We start from the raw sequence: 27,657 nt of genomic DNA on the forward strand, positions 1-27,657 counted from the left end.
ATTTCAGAGGGAGGGTCTTGCAAGAAGAGCCCTTGATCCGGGTAAATCATGACTGAGCTGAGAGTGAATCCTTATACAACTATGGGCTTTGGGTGATAATGATATGTCAGTGAAGTTCATTAATTGTAACAAATTACTACTCTGCTTGAGGTATACCGGGAATGGGGGAGCTTTGGTTGGCAGGGCAGAGCTATAGGGGAAATCTCTGTACCTTTTGTTCAGTTTTGCTGTGATCCTAAAACTGCTATAAAATATAGTCTATTACCCCAAAAAGATAGCATTAGTTAAGTTGTTCTCAGTTTGAGCTGCTTCTCAGATTGCTAAAAGAAATTGAGTATATCTTAGAATATGGAGTAAAAAAATGTGGATAAAAAGTGTTTTTCAGTGTGTAGGACATAATTCCCGATGATATAAGCAACTGAGAAATTTTCTGTGGGATTCAGACGCAGAGCTCCTACTTGTTCACCGGCTTCAGGACAGTCTAACATTTTTCTTCTTTCTTCCCACTCATGGCCCTCTTTGGAGTTTTTTCTATTCTTCCTGACCAAACATAATGAAACACTGAATAGTGCTTCAGTCCACAGCATTTGAAGAACAATAACATAACGTTTCCAGCTATTCAAGGACACATTTAATGACTGATTATGGGATGATTAGGCTATTTATGTTAAGTAGATCTGGGAGCATCTCAGGTAAGATTTTTATCCTCTTGGAGTAGGCTGATTTTGTGGAGCCTGAAACAATTTCTTTTTAATGCGTTTGACATGGGCAAAGCCTCCTCCTCCCCTGAGACAGGAATATTATTTTCCAGCTTCCCTCCTAGTGCCGCGCAGCCTATGCTGGATACTCTGGTTTATCAAGGGTGGAGAACCCGCTATCCTGCCACCGCCAGAACTCTAGGACTACATTACCCACAAGATCCTGCATTCCTAGGAGCCGAAGACTCATCAGGACGAGCATATCTGCGCGTGCGCATCGCGTCGGGGCGGGACTTCGGCCTCCAGCGCGCGTTTTGCTGTTCTGAGGGATCCCTTCCGCAGGGCTGAGGCGTAGGTAACAGAGGGGAGTAGGCGTAAAAAGGCTCGGCCTTACCGCAGAGATTGGGTCCCGGGCTTCCCCGCTCCGGGCCGGGACCTGGACCGCTGGCCCGTTGTCCGCTCCGCTCAGTCCGCTCAGTCCGTTGGCGGCGGCCGCGTCCAGGGACCCGGCTCCCGTAAGCGCTCGTCCCCCGGGGCCTCCCCGCCGCCCCCCTCCCGCCCAGACCCCGAAGGCCCGAGCGCGGGGCGCCAGCTCGCGGCCCTGCGGCCCAGGCCCGGGTGTCCGGGACAGGGAGGCGCCGGTGGGCGGGGGCGCGTTTGTGAGCGCCGGCGGGCGGCGTGCGGGAGCGGGCTCCGGGCTGAGGGACCGCTGGGGCGGGGGCTTCAGGCGGCCTGAGGCGGGAGGATTCTGCCCTCGGGACCAGGGGACGGAGAGCCTGAGGCGGAGACGCCTTGATTGGCGGGCGGAGGTGCGGTACTTTCATGGGAGGACGCTAGACGCCAAGGGGACTTTGGCCAAAGGAGGGACACAATCTCCATTAGCGTTTCAAGATTCCCCTAGGGAGTTCTAAAGAAGAGCAATTTGGAGGTGGGAGAGGAGTGCTCCGAGAACTGGCAGGCTGAGTCTCTGTTCAGGGTCACACAGCCGGTAAGACAGCATTGAGCCCTGAGGCCCACTGATTACACAGCCCGAGCTCACTGGGCTCCAGGGCCTGGAAGAGTGCGGAGAGGCAAGAGCCCATCATCCTTTCCCCACAGTGGTGGCATTCTTTAAAGGCCTGCCTTTGCCCACAGACTCCCAGGACTGCAGAAGTACTTGTGGAACCAGCACGGGTATGTAGAGGGTGTCCTAGTCGTTTCCTAGCCCTGACTGACACCCAGATGTTCTCAGGACTCTTACGTGCTGTTTTCTTAGTCCTTGGGTCTGAGGACGGTAGAGAAACCCCAATCTCAGAGTCCTAAATTGATGTCAGGGGTTATATGACGGTGTTCCCATTTCTGCCATCCAACATAAACGAGTGTTTAGGGTTAACCGAGGAGCAGGTACCAGGATGTGCAAATACAAGGAGGTAAAGCTGAGTTGGGGGTGTTCAGGAATCACAGGTTTCCTTTTATGATGTGAACAAAGAGCAGGAGGACACGTGTCAGGATAGGAATGACTGTCTGAAAAATTGGGTGTCTCTTCTGGACATCATAGGAGGTTTGGTCAGAAGAGAGAGATAATGTCAGAAAAGTAAAAAAGTCTCCTGTAAAGCAGAGAATAGACCATGGAAATGAGGAGGAACAAGGGAAATCAGGGCAAAGGCTACTACCATAAACCAGGTGAAGGTTAATTGACCAGGACTGTGGTTTAGGGTGGTCACATTTTTGGATGCAACCATGGATTCATGTTTTAAAAAGGGAAACTAGATTTTCTAATGTGGGTGGTGAGGGGGAGAAACAGGTATCAGGGATAACACCAGGGTGTTTGATCTCTGCAGCTGTAGGGATGGAAGTTCCAACTGAGGAGGAAGTTGGTAGTAGAAATAATGTTCACTAGGGATATCAGGAGCTTTGTTTTGGCCATGTTTAGATTCAGAGGTATTTCAGAGACCACTGAGGAGAGGCATCAAATTTGCAGCTGGAAACACAAGTTGGGAAATCAAAAGAACAGTTCAAATTGGAGACATTCAGAATGTGGTATTTACTGTGTGGACTCAAGGAAATGACCTGTGGTTACGTTTAGGAGGTATAACCTTCTTGTTGATTGGTGTGAAGCTGTTCATAGGCCAGGAAGTAGAGGGTAGGGGCTGAGCACTGGGTCTCTTGCTTGAGTACCTGAGTGATGGTATTGGAATTCATAAATGCCAATTAGGGAGATTTGTGCCCTTAAAAGTAGGGTGTATCAGACAGACTAGTCTAGCAGGTGGCCAAGGTTTCCAAGATAAGAATGGACGTGAGAGAGATGCAGAGACAAGGGGTAATTGAGGCAAGAGGTCACTCAGGCCAAAGCTCTTGCTCATTCACGTCTCTGTGGATTCCCAGTGATTTGTGAGGACTTTGGTGGGACCTGGGTTATGTCATTCGGACTGGTGGTATGCTCAGGGGCAGATTATGGTCGTCTGTGAGAATCAGTACGGGGATGTGTGATAGATAAATGGACTGGGCTTTGAATAGGGATTAGGTGGATAGAGACGATTGTCATTGTGAAGGGGACAGCAAGTACAGCACAGAAATGGAAGAGGGCCATGGTTTCAACCACAACTGGTTCTGTGTGGCTTGGTCTCAGGCATGGAACAGAGCCAGGGAGGGAGGCCTTCGTAGAAGGATTAGGCATTTCCAATTCTAGCAGGAGCCATGGGAGCTCTGGACTAGTATTGGGTCCTGTGGGAATTTGCCAAGGAACTCTGGATGTTTTCTGCTAAGTTGTATTTCATGGCCTAAAATTAAGGCCCATTATTATGTGCTGTCTTGGCACCTGTTGAAACTCTGAGTGCCTGACATGGCCTGAGTTCAGGTTCTCCTCCCCATTCTTGAACAGGTCTCCTAGCCAAGACTCCCTTTTCATCAGGAGGACCAGAGCGTTCCTGCTTATGCCTTTAAAGGGTGTTTCAGTTCTTTACAAGCCCATGGAGTTACTTGCACAAGCCCTTCACATCATCCTATGGGAACCGGATTATACCTCACCTCTTGATCTTGTAAAACTTGCCTCTCATGGCCCCTGATTGTCCGCTGTATCCTTAGATGTTCTTTTCTCTTCCCTTTTTCCCAGGGGCTGGTCTGGCCTCCTCATATCGGGCCCATGAACACTGCTCGTTTCCCTGATTGCCTAAGTATGTGCTGTGGCTAGTAAGTCTAAGTTATGTGCACTGCCCTCCCCCTGAGCAGCCCCAGCACAAGGTCAGGCATTTGATGGTCATTGTAATTATTCTTTGCTTGCCCTTTCCCTGGCCTGCAGATCTAGGCACCCGAATACACCAGTTGCTACTTCTTTCCTCTAGCTGACATTTCTTCATGACTGTCCATGCCAGAAATTGCTAACACCGACATGATTACAGTTATGGGGACCATGATCTCTTCCTGTAAGACTGTCCTCCAAGACACCCCCCACCCCCACACCACACTGCCAGGCAATCAAATACGGAGTTGTTCTGGCCCAGTACTTTCTGCTCTTCTGTGACATCTTCCCCTTGGTGATTGCATCATGCGGGTGCCATGTAGTTGCTCATCTTGGGAGTAGGTTGGAGAGGCTTTATGTGGTTCACAGACGGCTGTTGATCAGCCACAGCAAGATGGGCTCAGGAGGATCCTGATCTGGAGGATTGGCCCCTGGGGGAGGGAGTAAATCAGGGCTGTGTTTAATTTTTATTTTTTATTATTTATTTATTTATTTTAAGATTTTATTTATTTGACAGACAGAGATCACAAGTAGGCAAAGAGGCAGGCAGAGAGAGAGAGGTGGAGGCAGGCTCCCCGCCAAGCAGAGAGCCCGATGCGGGGCTCGATCCCAGGACCCTGGTATCATGACCTGAGCCGAAGGCAGAGGCTGAACCCACTGAGTCACGTAGGCGCCCCATCAGGTCTGTGTTTAAGAAACAGAACATTGGTTGTAACAGAAATCTGTTCTGTTTGATTAGTATTTTGGTGCCTGTGGGCACACCTCATTTTTGCTCTTTCCTCACCAGTCTTGATCCTCTGCCTACTTGTCACTCTGCATGTCACTCCTACTCTCATATCCTTTGCGTGACCAGTCTCTGCCTCTCTGGACTCCATGTCTTGCCTGCTTTCCTCACCGCTCCATCTGCAGTGCTGCCCGCATTGACCGCTGTGTATTTTGTCAAGGAGGTGTGCATGTCTGCTCAAATAGGCCTTGAACGTGAGCGACTCTATTGCAGTTGAATTTTCTTGGTCCTGGACTTACCCTTCTGCATAATGGGCATGCGTTATCAGGAACCAAGAGCTGGCTGGAGGTTTTTTGCCGAGAAACAGGTTATAGACCCGGCTCTCCCCCGACATGTCACATGTCGTAGTTGTGTCCTTCACCATTTGACACCTTCCCCATTTTACGCTTTTTATTTCCCTGGAGCAAAGACACTGTGCTGAACTGGAACCAAATCTGTTTTGCAGATAATCACACGGACTTGTCCTGTGTTTGTCAAACACATTCTGGCATATGGGTGGTCTCGTCCAACCAGAGTCAACATGGACTCCTCCAGCATTGTATTTCTTTCAGGTTGTTGATGTGGAGCAGATGAGGAGGAGGTACCTTTCGAGCAGAGGATTTCTATAGAAGTGTCAGAGGTCAGGACTCCAAGGCAGATGTGTCTGCCCAGAGGGCCCACTCCTATGAGATACATAGCCTGGTCTTGAGAGATTTTGCGCTTGGCTGTGCCAAGGAACACATACCAGCCAGAAACCATACACCTATGGGGCACATGGGAAATGATTATGTTTATTGCAAACCTTCCATAGCTCCGGAAGCAGGATATTGGAGAGAAACACTTCAGAAGCAGAACCTCATTCAATAAGAGTTGCAAGTTCTTTGTGTGAAGGAAGCCCTTTATCTGTAGGGAGGTTGGGAAGGACTTTTTGACCAGCTCTGGGTCTCTCCAACAATAAGTCAAAGAGCAGTGCCAAGTGCATGGTGGCCTTACACGATATAGAAATTCATTATAAATGGGGAGAATGCTTCAAAACTTGTGAGAACAAATACACATTTATTCAGCACCAGAGAGACCTTTCCAGAACACAATGTTACCTATGTAGTGCATGTGGGAAGTCTTTTACCATAAGGTACTGCCTCAATCACCGTTGGAGAGTTCACACAGGGAAAGGGCCTTAGTGAGTGTGCAGAATGTGGTAAATTATTTAGCATCAAGGCCAGCCTCATTCCACATCAGAGTTCACACTGGGGAAGGGCCTTATGTGTGTGGGGAATGTGGGAACTTGCTTCCTTACAGATACAGTCTCTCTAATTACCTAAGGTTTCACACTGAATCAAGGCCTCATGAGTGTGGTGAATGTGGGAAATCTTTTAGCTAAAGTTCGTGCTCTTCCAACATCAGAATTCACACTGGAGGAAAGCCTCTTGAGTATGGGGAATCTGGGAAGTCCTTTAAATAAAGCTCTGGTGCTCCTTCAGTGTTGGAAAGTTCATCCTGGATGAAGGCCTTCTGTTTGTGACAACTTCCCCAGCAGAGGCCCTATCTCATTGACTACCAGATAATTCACATAGGAAACTCAGAGGATTAATGTAGATGTGCGGGGAGTGTGTTAGTTCTGTATTCCTTCTAACGCTGGAGGTGGCTTATGAGGGTGCCATCTGCCTGAATTTAATCTCCTATATCAGAACAGCCACCAAATTCCAGGTATGTGAGAGGTATATATATATACACATATATATATGTGTGTGTGTGTGTGTGTGTGTATTTTTAAAAAAATTTTTTTGATGGAGAGTACAAGCAGGCAGAGTAGCAGGCAGAGGGAGAGGGAGAAGCAGGCTCTCTGCTGAGCAAGGAGCCCCATGTAGGACTCAATCCCAGAACCCTGGGATCATGACCTGAGTGGAAGACAGTCGCTTAACCTACAGAGCCCTCCAGGCGTCCCGAGAGGTGTATTTTTAAACTTCCCAGGTTATTGCCAGATTGACACCTGGAAGCTTTTCTACTTCTACCCTTTGGAAGGTGCTCAGGGTGTGTCTCATTCGCTAACTACACTGTGTTTAGGGAAGTAAAACTTCCCTGTTCTCCTATTTGTGAAAGGATGAGTAAGAAACCTTATCATTCCTTTCTCATTTCTTTCTGTCCCATGAGTTAGGCCATGGACCTGGTCCAGTTTGGGCCCAGAAGACAATGCTCATGATTTGAAAACATAGATTCCTTTTTCAGGGATGTTACTCGTCTCACATGACCCTTGTGATGGGATTTTCCAGCGTCCAACTCACAAACCTAGGAATAGCCTGTCTTCCATAGTTCTGGTTTGTGTGGTAATGAAGGCCTTACTTAAGGCACCTTTAATTTGGGGCTTCTATTCACTGTGTATGTGGCAGCTTGACGACAGCTATTCCAGTTGTTCTGCTGAGAACAACTGAGTTCTGCTAGCATGAGTATGTGACCAGCTTTTCTTGGGTCCAAACTTTGCCCCAGATAGGACAGTATTTGCTAGAATATATATACATATATGTATATGTATATATATTCTTTTTGTTTTGTTTTGTTTTTGTGGAGGCCGAGAAAATTAAGGACATCCCACTTCAAGTGTCTCAAGTTTAACCTTAGCAAGAGTATAGCCATCTTAGCTTCAGCAGCCATCTCAGGCCCCAGTGAGCGGGGGCTGAACTTTAGTTCCAGGAAAAACCTCTAAGCTTTAGTAACAGGAAAAATCACTAACCCAACCCTGCAACATCCCAGCAACAGCTAATCAGCTTACTGCAGGAAAGTCTGAAATTTTCCCTCTTCCTCCACCCCCCAAGCCTCTTGTAATGACACATAAATACCCCTGCCTTAACTAGACTTGGGGTCCAAGTCCCTACCCTGCTGTGTCGGGTATACTTGGGCCCAAGCTTAAGTTTGTCGAATAAACCCTAGTGTGATTGCATCGGTGTTGGCTCCTTGGGTGGTCTCAGACACGAAAACTTGGGCACAACATTTTGTTTTATTTTGTTTGGCCTAGTTTGCATTGCTGCCCACAGCCTCCCAGAAAAGTCTGCCTGGCGTTATGGTCCTGATTTGTAGCTTGGATGTCATGATACTCTGTAGGTTCAGAGGTCAATCTGAGGAGGATAGAGTTGTGACAGACTCTGGTGTTTGTAAGAATTGTTTTCTTATTCAGAGGGGATGCTGCATTGCGCTCAGCACTGGTAAGGGAAATCTATTCCTTGGGTCCCGCAAAGCGGTGAAGTGCTCTGGTGTCCAGAATTCTTTAGGGAGGTGCCACTGGTTGGAAGATTATAGGGGGAATCATGATTGTTAAAAACAAGCAAACAACCCCGCACCCCCGCACCCCCGCGCCCCTATACTGGATTTATAGGGAGTGAGGAGACTACAACAAACTGGTTGGAATGGGCCTCTTTTAAAAGGGTGTCTGCAGGTTTAGTCACTATGGCTGTGAAGGATGAGCAGGTACAGAAATTTTCAGGATTTCTAGAAGGGTGTATCTTGTGTAGCTGAGCGCATTTGAGAAAAAAATAAATGTAAAGTTTTTATGACTCGTAGCTTTTTTGAGCGCCCTGTCTCAAGGCCATTGCTGTCTTGGGAGGAAAACCAGGGAGTTGGGAGAAAGGACATGTCTTGGTCAGTGATTGTGGCCTTAGTGCTGCAGCCTGCTTTCCTTTCCAATCGAGTGGAAATGGCTTTCATCGTTTGCTTGTATCTGTTATCCCTGGGGCATGAGGAGAGATGGAGTCGCAGAGTGGGATTTTATAAGCCAGTAGGAAATCCAAATTTTTACTTTGAACCGTTTCTAAAGTTGTGATAAGGTATAGATGATGTGCAGTAAACTGTACGTATTTAAACTGTACAGCTCAGTAAGCTGAAATTCACTTAACCCAGGAAGTTCATCACAATCATGAAAATGGACCTGTCTCTCACTCCATATTTATGTGCAGCACTTCAGTGGTGTCTCTCTCTCTGCCCTTCAGGCAACCATTGGTCTACTTTCCTTTGTAACAGATTAGTTTGCATTGTCTAGAATTTTATATGATTGAAATAGTAAATTGTTTACCCTTTTTTTCCTCCCATGGGTGCCCTCTGCAGAATGTTCTTTTTTTTTCAGATTCAGCATGAATAGTTCATCATTTTTATATCACTGAGAGGTATGATTTTCTATGAACTACCGCTGCTTGTATATTCATTCATCTGTTTATGGATATCGACTGCTTTCTGGTAGTGGTTGTTACAAATAAAATCACTACAGACGTGGTTTTTTTTTTTTATAAAAGATTTTATTTATTTATTTGACAGAGAGAAATCATAAGTAGATGGAGAGACAGGCAGAGAGAGAGAGAGAGGGAAGCAGGCTCTCTGCTGAGCAGAGAGCCGGACGCGGGACCGATCCCAGGACCCTGAGATCATGACCTGAGCCGAAGGCAGCGGCTTAAACCACTGAGCCACCCAGGCGCCCCCACTACAGACGTTTTAATATAATTTGCTATGTGGCTATATTTATTTTCTCTTGTGTTAATACTTCAGGGTGCAATGCTGGAATCACACGCTTGGTGAATATTAACTTTTTATGTATATTACATAGTGCAATAAGGGAGGCGTCTTTGATAATGGGGTCATTGGGTAAAAACCTGAAGGATAAGAGGGATAACTACGTGAGTGTATTTTCAGAATAAGTTCTAGGCAAAATGTGCAGGTGAGTAGATAGCTTGGGTAGGTGGAGCCCTCATAGGCTCCTAAGCGTTTGAAGACTCCAGCCAGGTTTACCATTAGCATGACTTGCTCACTGCAGAGACACTCAGGGAACAGATGTGAGGAAGTCTGGCTCTGCCTCTGGGAGTCTGCAATTCTTCACTGTGGCACACTGCAAGGCCTGAATCTAGGCAGCCTCATTTTTCATCAAAATCTGGTTCCCAAGTTTATTTTTTTTTTTTTTTTTTTTTTTTTTTTTTTTTTAAAGATTTTATTTATTTATTTGACAGAGAGAGATCACAAGTAGGCAGAGAGGCAGGCAGAGAGAGAGAGAGGAGGAAGCAGGCTCCCCGCCGAGCAGAGAGCCCGATGCGGGACTCGATCCCAGGACCCTGAGATCATGACCCGAGCCGAAGGCAGCGGCTTAACCCACTGAGCCACCCAGGCGCCCTGGTTCCCAAGTTTAATTCCTAGACCTTTACCATTCGTGTCACCCAGTGATTTGTTAGAAATGCTTGTTCTCGTTTCAGAAACTGGCCCAGTGAAACAGATTCTGTGGATCAAGACCTTAGAATCTACGTTTTAACAATTTTCCAGGTGATTCTGATATAACATTGCATTGTACTGTTGTGGTTTTTGTAGACCAGGTCACAGTGTTTCTCACAATAGCAGGAGTCACCTCTAAATCTGCAGGATTTTTTTTTTTTTTAAGATTTTTTAAATTTATTTGAGAGAGAGAGAGACAGAGAGAGCATGAGCGAGGAGAAGGTCAGAGGGAGAAGCAGACTCCCCATGGAGCTGGGAGCCCAACGCGGGACTCGATCCCGGGACTCCGGGATCATGACCTGAGCCGAAGGCAGTCGTCCAACCAACTGAGCCACCCAGGCGTCCCTAGATCTGCAGGATTTTTAACTGATACTAAAAAAGAAGGGATCTGTACAGGTTATGTAATATACAGACCATACTTCTAAGCACATTCACATTATGTTCTTCCATTGTGCCTACCACATTCCAAGATGCTAGATGATTTAGGATTTCTTCTTTCATGAATTCTGTGACTTCCTTGTATATAATATAACCCCCAGGAGGGAAGGAGTCTTTCTCCCGTTGTGTCCAGATGTCTTCTTTGCATCTACAATAAGTTCTTGAAGCCAAACACTCTTGATTATTTGTTAGAACAGTGAATAAGCAAGACACTTTAGCTTCCCTTTATATTTTTACAAGTCGACCTATTCCTAACGTCCCTGTTAGCTTTTCCTGAATGTTGGTATCACTTACTTTCAGGAATGGATAAGAATCAAATTCAGGAGACAAAGTCATCAGAATGATTGTTTTAGTCACATACTCAGCTTAACTATATCTTTTCTCAGACATCACTGCTACAATTTCTCTTAAGATCTTCACATTTTTATCATTCACTGGTATTTCCACTGAGACATTTTCTGACACAATCTCTGAATCATTATAGAGCTATTGTCAGTAGCTTTGTGTAATTTGCATTTTATAGCTGTTTTTCTCAGATAATGTCAATTCCTCATGCAGAAAACTCCCTGTAGGGGTGCCTGCGTGGCTCAGTGGGTTAGGCCTCTGCCTTCGGCTCAGATCATGATCACAGGTTCCTGGGATCAAGCCCTGCATCAGGCTCTCTGCTCAGCGGGAGGCCTGCTTCCTCCTCTCTCTGCCTGCCTCTCTGCCTACTTGTGATCTCTCTCTGTGTCAAATAAATAAAATAAAATAAAATAAAAAGTATAAAAAAAGAAAACTCCCCGTAATCGCCAGGGAAATGATAACCACTTTCCAGTAATGAGGTGAGCACAGAGATTTAAGTTACCCTCTGCATTTTGGAAATCAGAGCACCCTTTTCATAGGTACTAACACCTGTAAACCCTGAAGCCACCGTCTGCTATCAGAATAGCACGTCTTGGGGCGCCTGGGTGGCTCAGTGGGTTAAAGCCTCTGCCTTCGGCTCAGGTCATGATCCCAGGGTCCTGGGATCAAGCCCCACGTCCGCCTCTCTGCTCAGTGGGCAGCCTGCTTCCTCCTCTCTCTCTCTGCCTGCCTCTGCCTACTTGTGATCTCTGCCTGTCAAATAAATAAAGAATAGCACGTCTTTCACAGTTCTGTTGTTGAGATAGATGTCAGATTTCCAAAAGGTAGGGACTTTCAGTCTATCCAAAAGGAGATACTAAATAGATACACGTGTTGCTAAGTTGAACACAGTAATTTACTGTACAGTCAAGGGAGATACCTTCTGTGGTAATTACAGAGATCAGCTTTGTATTCCTGCTTCGGGGTAGTCCAACATCCCTGTTCAATAATTTCTGTCATGACCCAATCTGTTTTTTTCTGTCGTCCCTGATCAAACATAGAGCGACTGATATGGATTTGAATTGCAACGTGACTTGTTGAGCCTGCATAACTACGGATGGTAAGCGTATTTGAATCTGTAGCCTTTGGGAATATCTGAAATATGTTTAGCTTCTTGGAGCAAGCGGAGCTTCATCCGGAATAACACGTCCCTGCACTCTTGGGTGAACAGCTACAAGCAACACACAACACTCCCCCCAAAACTTGAGTTCTCCTTCTTTAAGAAGAGACAAAGACCCTTCTAATCTCTTGGACTCAAAGACGGCATCTCCCAACGCAGCTCCTGGGTCGAAAATTGTCTGGGGGTGGGCTGCCGAGCACCCTTACACACGGCGTCTGAATCCGTGGGAACTACATTACCCTGTATGCTCCGCGCCTAACGGCCGCCTCGCTGAACCAATGAAGGTTCACAACAGGCGTTTTCCGTGTGTGACTCCGAACGCGGGGCGGGACTTCCGGCGTCCTCCTCCGGGCGGTCATTTTGGCTTCTCCCCTGTGTTCATCCGGGCAGAAGTTCCGGAGCGCTGGGTGTGTGCGAGAGGACTCCAAGAGAAGGAGTCAGAGGAGTCTTTGACCCCGCCATACAGAGGCGGGTCTGAGGCGAGGCGACGCTTCCCGGGGTGCCCCGCACTAGGGCCGGTTTAAGAACCGCCTGCCCGCTCCCGGCCCCGCTTCGCTCACAGGCCCGGATGGCGGCAGTCACGCTGAGGGACCCGGCTCAGGTAAATGCTGCGTTTTCCGCCCCTCATCGCCACCCAGATCCTAAAGCTCCGGTTGAGGGGCGCCGGCTCATGTCCTCACATTCCACGTCACTTTAGGATAACGAGGCACTAGTAGGTGGGGTCCCGTTTCTGACAATGACTCTGAATAAACATGACATCTCAGCTTCCCGGTTTCGTTTCACTGGTGAATAGTTGTGGGGAGCGTTTAATTTCACTGTTGTGATTAGGTGTGGGGGAGTGTTGCAGGCAGAGGAACCGACCTCTGCAAAGGCGTGGAGGTGCCGCTGAGCTGGGAACATTCGGGACCGCTGGGGGTGGTTGTGCCTGAGGGGAACAGTGTTTGAGGCGGAGTCTCACCTGGAGGAGCATGCCGAGGGTGCTGCCTGCGTGGTCGGGACTCTGGCAGCTGTGGATAATTGTAAACAAAGCGACACGAATGACAGGGTTTTAAGGCTTCACGAAGGCTATTGATTGGAAAAACAGACGGAAGGAGAGTGATGGAGACATTGAGGCATTAGGAGGTTGACTCCTTTTTCGAGGACGCAGAGCTAGTAAGACGAAACTCTGAGACATAAAAGGTAGACTCCAGTCATAAATACACTCGCTTACGGGCCAGGCATGGGTACACAGAAGAGTCTGAGCCCACTGAAACCTGACATGTGTTCATTTATAACGTGCCGGTTAAAACACGGCTACAGACGCGCTTTTGGAACATACACAAGTATGTGTAGGGTGTCCTAGCCCCTCACTGGCTCCTATTCCCACTCCTGTATTCTCCAGTATAGTGTGCAGGGACTACGTGCCATTCTTCCAGACCTTGGGTCTAGGGACCCTGGGGAAACCCCAAGCCTCTGCCCTGGGGGTATATGGGGGTATTTCCATTTGGGACACCTGATATAAACAGGTGTTGAAAGGTTATCTCAATACAGGACTGTAAAAACATTTGTGGAGGTAATCTGGGAGCATTAAGGAAACCATAGCTTCCCTTTACTTCAGGTGGGAGCATTAAGATGGGATTCAGGGGGCACCTGAGTGGCTCAGTGGGTTAAGCCGCTGCCTTCGGCTCAGGTCATGATCTCAGAGTCCTGGGATCGAGTCCCGCATCGGGCTCTCTGCTCAGCAGAGAGCCTGCTTCCCCCTCTCTCTCTGCCTGCCTCTCCATCTACTTGTGATTTCTCTCTGTCAAATAAATAAATAAAATCTTTAAAAAAAAAAAAAAAAAAAGATGGGATTCAGGACCGGAATGGCTGCCTGAGAATTTGGTAACCTGTACTGGAGGTGATGGGAACTTTGGGTTCGAGAAGGGAGATGTTCTTAGCCAGGTCTTAACAGGCTTCTTCCGCCTGCATGATAGCGAACAGATTGTGAGGATGAGGGAAGAGGAAGGGAAATCGAGGGTGGAGTCCACTGTAGTGGTCCAGTTGAGGGTTCATGGGACAGAGTGGTGGCTTAGAAATGGCTGGACTGTGTGTCAGTTTTTATTAAGAGTCCATTGGATTTCCTGATGTGCAAGGGAAGTCACATGATTGGTCTTTTAGTATTGCTGTATAACAAAATAACACAAGCTCAGCAGTTTATAAATTTCAGAAATTTATTTCTCACAGTTCTGGAGGCAAGAAGTCCTAGATCAGGATGCTTGCATAGTCAGGTTTTGTGTCTAGTGAGGACCTCCTTCCTAATTTCCACCCAAAGGTCCCAGCTCCTAATACCATCAGTTTACTTGTGGGGGGTGTAGAGTGTCAAAATACAAATTTGGGGGGGGGCATAAACTTTTTTTTTTTTTTGAACAGTGAGAAAGTGAAGCACAGGATTTGGAGATGACCCGAATCTTTTTTAAAGATTTATTATTTATCTGACAGATCACAAGTAGGCAGAGAGGCAGGCAGAGAGAGAGGAGGAAGCAGGCTCCCTGCTGAGCAGAGAGCCTGCTCAATCCCAGGACCCGGGCATCACGACCTGAGCTGAAGGCAGAGGCCTCAATCCACTGAGCCTCCCAGGCGCCCCTGACCCAAAGGTTTTGATTTAAACAACAGGAAGGATGAAAATTCCAGCAGATAAGGGGAAATTCATCATAGAGTAATTTTAGCTGGGGATATCCTATCAGTAACTTTCTGTTGGCTATTTTAAGATCTGAGGTGTTTCAGAGACCAGTGAGTGAGAGCATCAAGTAGGCAGCCAGACACCCACATCTGGAATTCTGGGGAGGGGTTCAGGATGGAAACATCCAACATATGGTGGCAACTGTATATGTCCAGGTAGGTGAGTTATATTTGGGAGGTGCAATCTCTAGATAATGATGGTAAAACCATTTTCAGACTAGGAAAGGAAAGGTGGTGGCTGAGAAGTGGGCCTCTTGCTTGGATATCTGGTTGATGGCTTTGAGTTTTCACATACTTAGTGAAATAAGTGGCACAAAGGGTGAAAATGTCAAGGACAGGGTAGACTCAGAGCCAATGAAGGGTACTAGTAGAAGAGTGGACATGAGATGGATAGAGAGGCATAGGAGTTGGCACATTAATACTCAGTCCTTGGAGCTAGTGTTTATTTCACTCAAAGGACTTCGTAGATTTTGTGGCAACTTTGGTGGGGCCTGGGATATTTCATTCAGGCTGGAGGATTAGGTTAGCGGCAAATCTGTGAGAACTTTTGCGACTCAGGTGGGTGACTGGTGGAGCTGCACTTTGAATGAAGGACTAAGTCAAAAGGAAAGTTCTGACTGCAGAAGGCACAGCAAGTGCAGCACAGAAATGGGAAGAGGCCAGGGGTATCTGAAATCTGCAGGTCATTCTGGGCTGTGGTGGTTGTTGCGGGAAGCAGACTTAAGCAGGGAGAACTACATAGCAGGCTTCAGAGCTGCCTCTGGCCGTGAGGCTCATCAGAGGGATCAGTTGGGTCTTGACTGGGTTTACAAAGACCTTTCTGGATACCATGCAGTAGGTAACATGAGGCCAGGGAGATACTTATCCTGTTCTGTGGGGCAGGAAGTGGCTGTGGCTTCTAAAAAGAAGCAAGAAAGAGCCTCTCCAGGAAACTAAGATACTTAAAGGCGATCATATATGCTGTAGTTAACAGACACAGCCCAGGAAATATGCATTCATAGAAGAGATTTGAATGACCCCAGAACTTCTGAGCTAGGGAATTAGTGAAGGTCTTCCCCTGCACAGGCACAGTTTTTAATGATTGGAAGTGTTTGCTGTTTTTTCAGATGCCCAGATCTTGACAAAAGAATGCAGAGCATACAAAGAAATAAGGAAACATGGCTCAATTGAAAGAACCTGGAAACTAGCCCTATAAAAATGTAGGCCTCTGAATTACTTGACAGAAATTTAAAACAACTGTCCTAAAGATGCTCAGTTACTTAAGAGAACACAGACAACAATATCAGAAAACAATTCATGGACAATGTAAGAATATCAACAGAGATAGAAACTGTAAAAGAGAACAAACCAGATATTCTAGAGCTGAACAATACAACAATTAAACTAGAAAATTTATGAGGGGTTCAGTAGCAGACTTGATCAGGTAGAATAAAGAATCTGTAAACTTGAAGATAGGTCATTTGAAATTGTCGAGGCAGAGGAGTCACTGTTAAGGGACTTACCGGGATACCAGCCAACTGACCAGTATATGCATTATGGCAGGCCCAGAAGCAGAAGATTGGGACTTTATTTGCAAAAGATACCAACAGGACAAGTATCTAAAATAAGGAATATCAATAGTTATAATTTTTTAAAAGAACAAGCAAAAAATGTGAACAGATATTTCCAAAGGAAGTTATGGCAAAAGTTACATAAAAAGATATTGGAAAGGGTCATTATTAAAATGAAAAATTAAACCCATAATGACTTAACCACTGTGCACTTCTATCATTAAAATTAAGGGGCACCTGGGTGGCTCAGTCATTAAGCATCTGCCTTCAGCTCAGGTCAGTCCCAGGGTCCTGGGAGCCCCACATCAGGCTCCCTGCTCATTAGGCTCCTTTTTTATTTGTAAAAATAAATACTGCTTACTTCAAAATAAATACTTGTTACTGCTGTTGCTTGATTGTTTCTGTTTTTTAGATTGCACACATAACTGAAATCCTATATTTATCTTTCTTTGATTTATTATGCCACTTAGCATAATACCTTTTAGATCCATCCATGTTGTTGTGAATGGCAAGATGTTTTGTTTTGTTTTTTTAAATAATCTCCATGCCTAAAGTGAGACTTGAACTTATGACCTGGAGATTGAGTCACATGCTCTACCAGTGAACCAGCCAAGCGCGTCATGATTTCATTTTTTTTAAATGACTGAGTAATATACTCTTGGGTGCATATATACACAGACACCTCACATCTTTATTCATTCATCTATCAGTGGACACTTAGCCTGGGTCCATATTTTATCTATTGCGAATGATGCTGTGGTAAACAGGGATGTGTATATCTTTTTGAATTAGTGTTTTCATTTTCTTCCGGCAGATACCCTGAATTGGAATTGGCAGAATTGGAATTACTGGATCGTATATAATTCTTTTTTCTTTTTGTATATATTTCCTTTCCTTTTCTTTCTTTTTTTTTTTTTTTTGACTACTAAAATATTTATTTTATTTGTATTTATTTTTTACTAATATATGATGTATTATTTGCTTCAGAAGTACAGATCTGTGAATCATCAGTCTTACACAATTCACAGGATCGTATATATTTCTATTTTTGGTTTTCTATGTATCCTCCATACTGTTTTCCAGAGTGGCTGCACCACTTTACATATCCCCCCAACTCCCAAACACGCACAATGCACAAGAGTTGTCTTTTTGATACTAGCCATTTTGAGTGGTGTGAGGTGATAAATCATTGTGGATTTGATTTGCATTTCCCTGATGATTAGGGATGTTGAGCATCTTTTCATATCTGTTAGCCATCTGTATGTTTCTTTGGAAAAATGTGCATTTACGTCTTCAACCAATTTTTAATTGGCTTGTTTGGGGGGGTTGGTGTTGAGGTGTGTGAGTTCTTTATATATTTTGGATATTAACCCCTTATTGGATATATTAGCAAATATCTTTTCTAATTCAGTAGGTAGCCTCTTTGTTTTGTTGATGGCTGGCTTTGCTATGCGTCATTTTTTTACTTTGATGTAGTCCCAATTCATTTTTGTTATTTCCCTTTTCTGAGGAGATATATCTAGAATAAAGTGTTGCTAAGGCTGATGTCAAAAAAATTCCTGCATATGTCTTTTAGTCATATGGTTTCAGGACTTATGTCTAGGTCTTTAATCCATTTTGAGCTTATTTTTGTGGATGATGTAAGAAAGTGGCCCGGTTTCATTCTTTTGTAGTGTTATGCCCCAATAATGGGTCCGTGATTAAAGGAGCAAGACTGATACAAAGCGAAGGTCTTACAAAGCTTTATTTAGCGCCAAGCATCAAGAATCTAACCCAAAGTTTAGGGACGAACCTCTTACAAGAGGGGGAGACCTTTTTTGTTTCACAGACAAGCTTTTAAGGGCGAAGGCCATGTGGTCGGGCCTGGCCACGAACAGGTGGCCAATGAGATTGTAACACACACAGGAAACTTCACAGTGATTCTAGGTGGCCAATTGAGTTACAATTTACCCTAGTAGACATTTGACCCAGCCTATTAACACCTTGATTGGTGGCGCCAAAAAGGCTCCCAAAGGGCGGGGCCCATACTCCTTGGTAACCAGGGAGACACAGTGCATCCCCCCCCCCCCCCACCACCACCACTGATCTGTGTCTGCACCTGGCCTGACCCACCTTTGTATCTGGGCTTTGTTACCTGAAGCTAGTTTCCGGGACTTGTCTCCAAGTAAATCCCCTGGGGGAAGGAGGGCAGGGACAGTTTCTAAATAGGTCCTTACAGTGATGAAGTCCCAGAACCGAAGTCAGGTTCGGTGGGGTGAGGTTTGGAGCTGACGACTAAAGAAAGAATTCTTAAGACATCTTTGATGCAAAATGGTGGTTTTTTAAAGCACGGGGACAGGACCCGTGGGCAGGAAGAGCTGCTGCCCCGGGTTGTGAGGAGTGGCTGGTTATATACACAGGAGTGTTGGGTAGGTGAGGACAAAGGGGTGTTCAGAAGGGCTATTGGGGCAAAGAATACTATCAGGATATTGAAGGCCTGGTTTCTATAAGTCAAGGTCACTTTTCCCTCTAATGAGGCATTAACATAAAGACAATTGGGAGTCTCCTGGTGGAATGTTACATTCCTGCTATAAAGCATCCTTGTTAACGAGATTTAGGTTTAGAAGTAATTTAACTTTATTTACTTTTCCTTCTACCTCTGCCTCCTTCTTCAGTTTTTTATGGAGGGGAGGGTGACATTAGGACTTGAGAAACTGAGTTGTGTCTTTGGAAATTGGGCTATTGATAAGGTAACTTCTTTGTTGTAAATCTCAAGGACATTTGCAAACCAAGGGGGACTCCTGCCTTGCAGGACTGTGATCTCTGCAAGTTAACTATTTATCGTTTTATGGCAGTCATGGGTGCCTGAGGAATGCTACACATATGGAGGGGAGCAGGTGAAGAGGGGGTGCAAGGCGCCAGCTTTTGCTTTGTCCTCAGCCAGCCTCCTGCTCCCTCATCAACAGTAGGTAGCTACCCAGTTTTCCCAACACTATTTATTTATTTTTAAAGATTTTATTTATTTAAAAAAGCTTTTATTTAAAAGCTGAAGCTTTTCACCATTGAATATGATGTTAGCTGTCATTTTTTTCAAACATGGCCTTTATTGTGTTGAGGTATTTCTCTCTGAACCCACTTGAGTTATTATGAATGAATGTTAAATTTTGTCAAATGCTGTTTCTGCACCTATTGAGATGGTAATATGATTTTTATCCTTCATTTTGTTAATATGTTGTGTTACATTGATTGATTTTCAGATATTGAATCATCCTTATGATGAAGTTCTAGAACCTAGGTGAGGTTCGGTGGGCTGAGGCCCGGAGCCGGTGACCAAGAAAGAATTCTTGAGACATCTTTGGTGCAGAATGGTGGTTTATTAAAGCACGGGGACAGGACCCGTGGGCAGGAAGAGCTGCTGCCCCTGGTTGTGAGGGATGGCAGGTTATGTACCCTGCGGTTGGGGGAAGGTGAGGGAAAAGGTTTCAACGGAGTTTTCTTATGCTAAAGAGGACCTACAAGGTGCCAGGATACTGGAGGCCTTGCCCAGCTTGGTCAATGTCGTCTTTAGGCCGGCCATTAACATTAAGATAGTTGGAGACTTTTTGGTGGGATGTCATAATCCTGCTATCAATCATCTTTGTTAGTGAGATTTAAGACATTTGTAAAGAATCCTTGAGACTTTATCTCAAGGTCATGAGAATGAGCCCTGCATTGGGCTCTGTGCTGGGTGTGGAGCCTGCTAAGAGTCTCTCTCTCTTCCCCTCCCTCCGCCACCCCACCCCAACGAACAGCCCACAACTCCCAACAAACTTAAAAGTCCAGGACCCAAATGATGTGGGAAACAGGCTTTTGAGATTCCTGTCTTGCAGGATTGTGATCCTTGCAAGTTAACTATTTGCTTATTGTTTATGGCAGTTGGGGTGCCTGAGGAATGCCACACACATTACCAAGGGGAGGGGAGCAGATGGAGAGGAGTGCAAGGTGCCAGCTTTTGCTTTGTCTTCAGTCAGCCTCCTGCTCCCTCATCACTTACATTCCTGAAATAAATCCCATTTCATTGTGGGATTGAATGATATATATATATATTTTAAAGATTTTATTTATTTACTTGACAGAGATCACAAGTAGGCAGAGAAGAGGAGGAAGCAGGCTCCCCGCTGAGCAGAGAGCCCGATGTGGGGCTCCATCCCAGGACCCTGGGATCATGACCAGAGCCGAAAGCAGAGGCGTTAACCCACTGAGCCACCCAGGCACCCCTGAATGATATTCTTAATGTATGTTGAATTTAGTTTGGTAATCTGTTGGAAGGCTTTTGCATCTGTGTTCATTAGGGATATTGCTCCGTCTGTAATCTTCTGGTTTTGTAGTGTGTTCATCTGGTTTTGATAGTAGGGTAATGGCTAACTTTAAAGAAATGAAGTTAGAAGAATTCCTTTTCTATATTTTTGTAGTATTTTGAGAAGTATTGGTGCTAACACTTCTTTAAATGTTTGGTACGGGCGCCTGGGTGGCTCAGTGGGTTAAAGCCTCTGCCTTCAGCTCAGGTCATGATCTCAGGGTCCCGGGATTGAGCCCTGCATTGGGCTCTCTGCTCAGCAGGTAGCCTACTTCCTTTTCTTTCTCCCTCTCTCTGCCTACTTGTAAAGTAAATAAAATACTAAAATAAAAAATAAATGTTTGGTAGGATTCACCTGTGAAGCCACTGTGATGAAGTCTTAGAAGATAGGTGAGGTTCGGTGGGGTGAGTGAGGTCCGGAGCCAGTGACCAAGAAAGAATTCTTGAGACATCTTTGGTGCAAAATGCTGGTTTATTAAAGCACAAGGACAGGACCCGTGGGCAGAAGGAGCTGCTGCCCAGGGACTGTGAGGAGTGGTCCATTATATGCTTGCAAGTTGGGAGGGGGTCAGGGATGGCATAAGTCTCTGAGGAATTTTGGGAGCAAGGTTTCCAGGACCTTGAGGGGCTAGCTGTTTTTGGGAAAAAGGTGACTCATTATCAGTAATAAAACCTTTGTTATGAGACTCTTTAGATGTATATCAGTGGGTCAAATGCTTGGGAATGATTGCACAGTTTGGAGGGTTTAGAGATACAGGAAGCTTCCAAAGGAATTGTTAAAGTAGACTTGCAGGATCCTGGTTGGGGGTGGGAGGGGGTTGGTCAGGCTATGATTGCCCTTTGCCAGGTGTTAAGGTGGAGGCAGTTGAGTCCCTAGAGAATGTCACTGTGCCTGTTTCAAGGGCTTGTCAGTGGGTAAGGACATTTTTCTTCTGCCTGTTTCCCACATCATTTGGGTCCTGGACTTTTAAGTTTGTTGGGAGTTGTGGGTTGTTCGTAGGGGTGGGGTGGCGGAGGGAGGGGAAGAGAGAGAGACTCTTAGCAGGCTCCACACCCAGCACAGCCCAATGTAGGGCTCATTCTCATGACCTTGAGATTGTGACCTGAGCCAAAATAAGAGCTGGGTGTTTAACTGACTGAGCAATCCAGACGCCCCCTGTTGGAAGTTTCTTGGTTACTGATTTAGTTTTGTGACTAGTAAATAGTCTGTACAAATTTCCTATTTCGTTGTGATCCGGTCTTGGAAGGTTATATTTTTCTAAGAAATTATCCATTTCTTCTAGGTTGTCCAGTTTGTTGGTATATAATTAATCCTTTATATTTCTGTGGTGTCAGTTGTAAGGCCTCTTTCTTTTCTAAGATTTTATTTATTTATTTGAGAGAGAGAGAGAGAATGAGAGAGCATGAGAAGGGGGAGGGTCAGAGGGAGAAGCAGACTCAGCAAGAAGCCGATGTGGGACTCGATCCCTGGGCTCCAGGATCATGACCTGAGCTGAAGGCAGTCGCTTAACCTACTGAGCCACCCAGGTGCCCATAAGTTCTTGATCATTTCTGATTATTTGAGTCCTCTTTTTGCCTTGATAAGTCTGTCTAAAAGTTTATTTACTTTATCTTTTCAAGGAACCAGCTCTTGGTTCCCTTAATCTTTTTTTTATTGTTTTTATAATTTTTTCAAAAAAGTTTTATTTATTTATTTGACAGATCACAAGTAGGCAGAGAGAGAGGAGTAAGCAGGCTCCCCACTGATCAGAGAGCCCGATGCGGGGCTCGATCCCAGGACCCTGGGATCATGACCTGAGCCAAAGGCAGAGGCTTTAACCCACTAAGCCACCCAGGTGCCCCTGTTTTGTTTTTGTTTTTGTTTTTGTTTTTAAGATTTTATTTATTTATTTGACAGAGAGATTACAAGTAGACAGATAGGCAGGCAGAGAGAGAGGGGGAAGCAGTTTCCCTGCTGAGCAGAGAGCCTGATGCGGGACTCGATCCCAGGACCCTGAGATCATGACCTGAGCCGAAGGCAGCGGCTTAACCCACTGAGCCACCCAGGCGCCCCATCAGTCTTTAAATTTATTGAGACTTGTTTTGTGACCTAACATGTGATTTGACTTGGAGAATGTTCCATGTGCATTTGAAAAGAATGTGTATTCTTCTGTTTGGGGATGGAGTATTCTGTATATGTCTGTTAAGTCTGTATGGTTTATTGATTAAAGCCACTGTTCATTGTTGATTTTCTGTGTAGGTGATCTGTTTGTCGATGTGAATGGACTGTTGAAGTCCCTTTCTATTACTGGTTCTGTTAGTTTCCCTTTGTGTCTGCTAATGTTTGCTTCATATTTTTAGGTGCTCTTTTGTTGGTTGCATAGATAGTTAAAATTGTCGTATCCTCTTGTTGGGTCAACTTTATAATTATGCAGTGCTTTTCTTTCTCTTTATTACAACAATCCATGTCTTAAACTCTACTTTGTTTATTATAAGTATTCCTACACCAGCTTGATTTTCACTTCCATGTGCATGGAATATGTGTTTCCATTCCTTCATTTTTAGTCTATGCGTCTTTAGGTCTGAAGTGAGTCTCTTGTAGGCAGTGTATAGATGTAGGCAGCGTGTAGATGGGCCTTGGTTTTTGTTTTTGTTTTAAGATTTTATTTATTTATTTATTTGACAGGTTAACAAAGAGAGGGAACAGTAGCAGGGGGAATGGGAGAGGGAGCCCAATGTGGAGTTCGATCCCAGAACCCTGGGATCATGACCTGAGCCGAAGGCAGATGCATAACTGACTGAGCCACCCAGGTGCCCATATATTTTGTATCTCTTTATTGAAGGTCTTACTGAACTCATCCACTTTTCTGTCAAGACCAGTGAGCATCTTTAGGACCATTACTTTGAACTCTTTCTCAGGTAGATTGTTTCATTGAGTTTTCTTTTCTGAGGTTTTGTCTTGTTTCATTTGGAACATATTCCTCTGTCTGTGTTTTGTCTGACTGTTTGTTTGCATGTATTAGGTCAGTTACAAGTCCTGGTCTTGAAAGTAGTGACCTTTAGAAGGCATTCTGTGGGTCCCAGTGGTGCAGTCCCCCCAGTCCCCAGAACCAGTCACTGTGGGGTATAACCCCTCAGTGTGCTTTTTAAGCTCTTGTAAATGGTCAGAGACTGTTCTGGGCATGTGGGTCGTTGAGCTGGCTGGCAGCCCTTCTGTCTGCAGTAACCGGCCAGGGCTCCTGTAAGCCCTCTAGTGGACAGGGCTGGCCCCTGCTGCGGCTGGCTGAGATAACCTCGCTGTAGCTGCTGCTGGTGTGCTGGGGGAGGGAGGATTCCCTCCTCCCTGGGGCAGGAGTCACTTTGGAGAGGTGCCTGTCTCAGCTGGGGGTGCCCATGCTCTGGGGCAGCATAAGAGCTGCTTTGGGGGAGGGGTACCTGCTGGGGGATAGGTAGCTTAGGTGGAGCAGGTTTGCAAGGGAACTCTAGGGTGGGGGGAGCAGTGCTAGCAATGTAGAGGGAGAGGGTTAGATCTGGCTCCCACAGGCATCCGGCCAGCTAGGCTGAAGGAATGCCGGAATAACGGTCTCCACCAGCACATCTTTTCCTTGAGAAGGCTTCTAGAGATCCTTGCTCCTCTGGCACATGTTCCAAAATGAGTCAGTAAATCTTCACGTGTGACCTAGGTGCTTTTCAAGCTGCTGCCTTTTGTGCTAGCTTTCAGACGGAGTGTTACAGTATGGTGGCCCTCTAAAGAACAGAATCTCAGTTTCCGATAGCCTTCTGGCTCTGCTGTTACCATAGTTTAGCCCTGCTGATTTTCAGATATCTCAGAGTTAAGTTCTGCTCATTTTCAAAGTCAGACTTTATGGGGCTCATCTTCCTGTGCAGGTCCCCAGGGCCAGGAGGTGCCCTTTGTGGGGATGGAGCCTCTTAATCCTTAGGGAGGACCTGGACCTGTGTGCCTGTGATACCCTTCCCACTTGTGGCTTGCCATGCTAGGTGTTTGGTTCTGCACAACATCTGTAACCCCTCCTACCCTACTCAGTTTGGCTTTTTTTTTTTTTTCTTAAAGATTTTATTTATTTGACAGAGACATATGGGAGAGGGAACGCAAGCAGAGGGAATAGGAGAGGGAGAAGCAGGCTACCTGCAGAGCAGGGAGCCTGATGTGGGGCTCGATCACAGGACTCTGGGATCATGACCTGAGCCGTAGGCACATGCCTAACAAGTGAGCCACGCAGGCCCCCTCTATTTGGCTTTCTGTATTCAGCTGTGGAGTAAGTGTTCTAGTCTTAAGGTCATTGTCAGAGTGAGTTGTGTTATATGTAGTTGTTGGCTAGGTGCATCTGTGGGTGGTGAGCCATCCTTTTCCTACTCTGCCATATTCCCCTGCTTTGTCTTTGGTATTTTTTTTTTTTTAAGATTTTATTTATTTGACAGGCAGAGAGAGAGGAGGAAGCAGGCTCCCCACTGAGCAGAGAGCCTGATGTGTGGCTCGATCCCAGGACCCTGAGATCATGACCTGAGCCAAAGGCAGAGGCTTAACCCACTGAGCCACCCAGGCGCCCCATCTTTGGTATTTCTTATAAAAGCACTAATGTCATCTTGAGAGTCCCAGCCAGATGGCCTAATCTAACAGAAGTACCTCCCCATACCCTACCTTCTATTTCCGTTTCATTGGGGTTAGGGGTTCGACATACGGATTTGTGGGCACAAATCCATGATCTAATAGGAACAGAATATGGATATATCCAGCGTAGATGAGTCTAAACACTTATGCTGAGTGGAAGAATTTAGATGAAGTGAACACACGGGATCATTCCGTTTATTTAAGACTTGAAAATGTAAGCTAATCCATTATCACAGAAGAGATCAGTGGTTTCCTGAGAATAGTGGCTGAATGAGTAAGGGATGTAGTAGAAAGAGTTCTGAGAAAATTTTGGATGGTGATGAATGTTTCCTGTCTTGATTGTGGTGATGGTTTCAATGGTATATATCTGTGTTAAAACTCACTACAGTGTACACTTTATTTTTTTAAAGATTATTTATTTATTTATTTATTTGACAGACAGAGATCACAGAGAGGCAGGTAGGGAGTGGGGGAAGCAGGCTCCCAGCTGAGCAGAGAGCCCGATGCAGGGCTCCATCCCAGGACCCTGGGATCATGACCTGAGCTGAAGGCAGAGGCTTTAACCCACTGAGCCACCCAGGCGCCCCTACAGTGTACACTTTAAATGTCTTCAGTTATAATAGCTTCAAAGAACCATAAAAATACAGATAAATAAAAAATACATTTACTTCTAGCAAGACAAAGTATCTTAAGAGAATGGTTAGGTTGAAAGCAATAAGGGGGAGAAATTGTAGCTATTAGCATAGAATCCTGAAGAAGGGGGGGGATTTCTTTTTTCTCTCCCTGTGTTCCATGGTGTCAGTGATGCAGTGAAGGATACAGCAGAAACCCCCTAAAAAGATGGAGTTGTTGGAGTCACCGTCATACTGTGAGGGACTAAGGAGGATCCAGCACCAAATATTCCTAAATCCTTATGACCCTAATGTTGTTCCTAATGAGAGGGAACTTTTGTGCTGGGTTTGGGGAGTTAACAACACTTTCTAAGCCAACGGGATAAGTAGGATAATGTTGCCTTTACACATCTTGTCTCAAGGGTCAGATTACACAGTAAAGGAGACTGAAGGTACTAGTGGGTAGAGTTAAGGGAGCTAATCAACTGGCCTAGAAGTGGGAGGTGATGCTGGATTACCTGAGCCTACCCAGTGTGATCAAATGGGTTCTTGGTTGGGGAACTGATAGGCAGAAAATGGAAAGTGTCCAAGTGACGTGGGGTGAGAACAACTCAGTTCGCCATTGCTGGCTTTGAGATGGAAAGGGCTGGGAGCCCGGAGCTGCGGAGTCTCTCTGAGGAATGAGAGAAGAGATGAACTCTTTCCTAGAGCCTCTGGAAAGGAAGTCAGCCCTGCTGACACCAGGGAGACTTTTTGGACTTTGGACTTCCAGAACTGTAATATAGTAAATTTTGTATTGTTTAAACAATAGTTGAAATAGTGCATAAGCAGAATACTTAGAGTTGCCAGATTTAGGAAATAAAAATACAGGACACTCAGTTAAATGTGAATTCTAGGTGAATTTTTTTTTTTTTTTAACTCTATGTCCCATGCAATATGCCTTATAAAATTATTTGTTCTTCGCCTGAAGCTCACATGAAGCTGGGTATCCTGTGCTCTGTCAGGGAAAGCACTGTGAGCATGTTTTGCTGTTTTTAGAACCCTGGTTATTCTCCATAATATGGATAAAAAGAAACAGGCATTTATCACTCAGCTGACTGCTGGTAGGATAAAACAGGATGAGACCTGACAGCACATGCGGTACTGGTGTGCAGGCTAAGTGTCCAGTTAGTTTCAGCCTATTGGGAAAACCTTGGGAATGACTTGGAAAACATTCTGGGGCCTTGATGTAGTTCTGCAAATGTACTACTTTGAGTCAGAACAACCAAATCTTATGATACACTGTTTGATCAGCTTTTGGAGTACCTACCAGTACCCTTCCCTGTCCCTTCCTTGTCCCTTCCCTTTCCCTGCCTACCCACAAACATGCAGATGTACATACACACGAAAGTATCACGCAGGGTTCCATACTAATGCTTGTAGCGAGCACTCTTGCAGTGGAACCACAGCAGTTTGCAGGGACACCTTTCTGTGATCTGAAATTGTCTGGAAATGGAGGTGGAGAAATCGGTATTCTCAGGTACTTGATGCTGGCAATGCACAAAGGTACATCTACCTTGAAGAATATTTTTTTGCAGTTTTTTTTCTTTTTAAGTTATATGTTTACACATTACAACTCAGAATCCTAAGTTGAAACAAAAAGCTATAGACAGTGTTTACTGTGACTCTATTCACGATATCTGGAACTGGAAATGATTCATGCGTCCTGCAGCTGGGGAGTCGATAAACCGGGTACATCTGCGCAATGGAAGCCTGCTTGGCATTACAGAGAATGAACTACTGATCCCTGTCAAAACAAGGGAGAATCACAAATGCGTTGTTGTTTTAAGATTTTATTTACAGGAGAGGGGGAGACACAGCATGCACAAGCAAGGGGAACAGCAGGCAGAGGGAGAAGCAGGCTCCCTGCTGAGCAAGGAGCCAGTGTGGGACTTGATCCCAGGAGCCTGGGATCATGACCTGAGCCGAAGGCAGACGCCCAACCAACTGAACCACCCAGACATCCCACAAATGT

General features: G+C 45.4%; 1 protein-coding gene and 1 long non-coding RNA gene across 7 annotated transcripts in view; both read left to right on the forward strand.

Annotated features, from left to right (window-relative positions):
• The window catches only part of LOC131818131 (zinc finger protein 585A-like), an 83,844-nt gene that overhangs the window by 46,740 nt on the left and 9,447 nt on the right, over positions 1–27,657 (forward strand). The gene's annotated exons all lie outside the window — the stretch shown is intronic.
• LOC131818223 (uncharacterized) lies at positions 994–9,597 on the forward strand. Of its 3 annotated transcripts, XR_009348736.1 has the most exons (4): positions 994–1,053; positions 1,833–1,871; positions 8,790–8,829; positions 8,978–9,597. It is a non-coding gene; the product is annotated as an uncharacterized LOC131818223 (long non-coding RNA). The 3 variants fall into 3 exon arrangements; XR_009348735.1 differs by lacking the exon at positions 8,790–8,829; XR_009348734.1 differs by lacking the exon at positions 994–1,053 and having other exon boundaries at positions 1,069–1,871.

Source organism: Mustela lutreola, chromosome 16 (assembly GCF_030435805.1).
Source record: "Mustela lutreola isolate mMusLut2 chromosome 16, mMusLut2.pri, whole genome shotgun sequence".
Classification (NCBI taxonomy): domain Eukaryota; kingdom Metazoa; phylum Chordata; class Mammalia; order Carnivora; family Mustelidae; genus Mustela; species Mustela lutreola.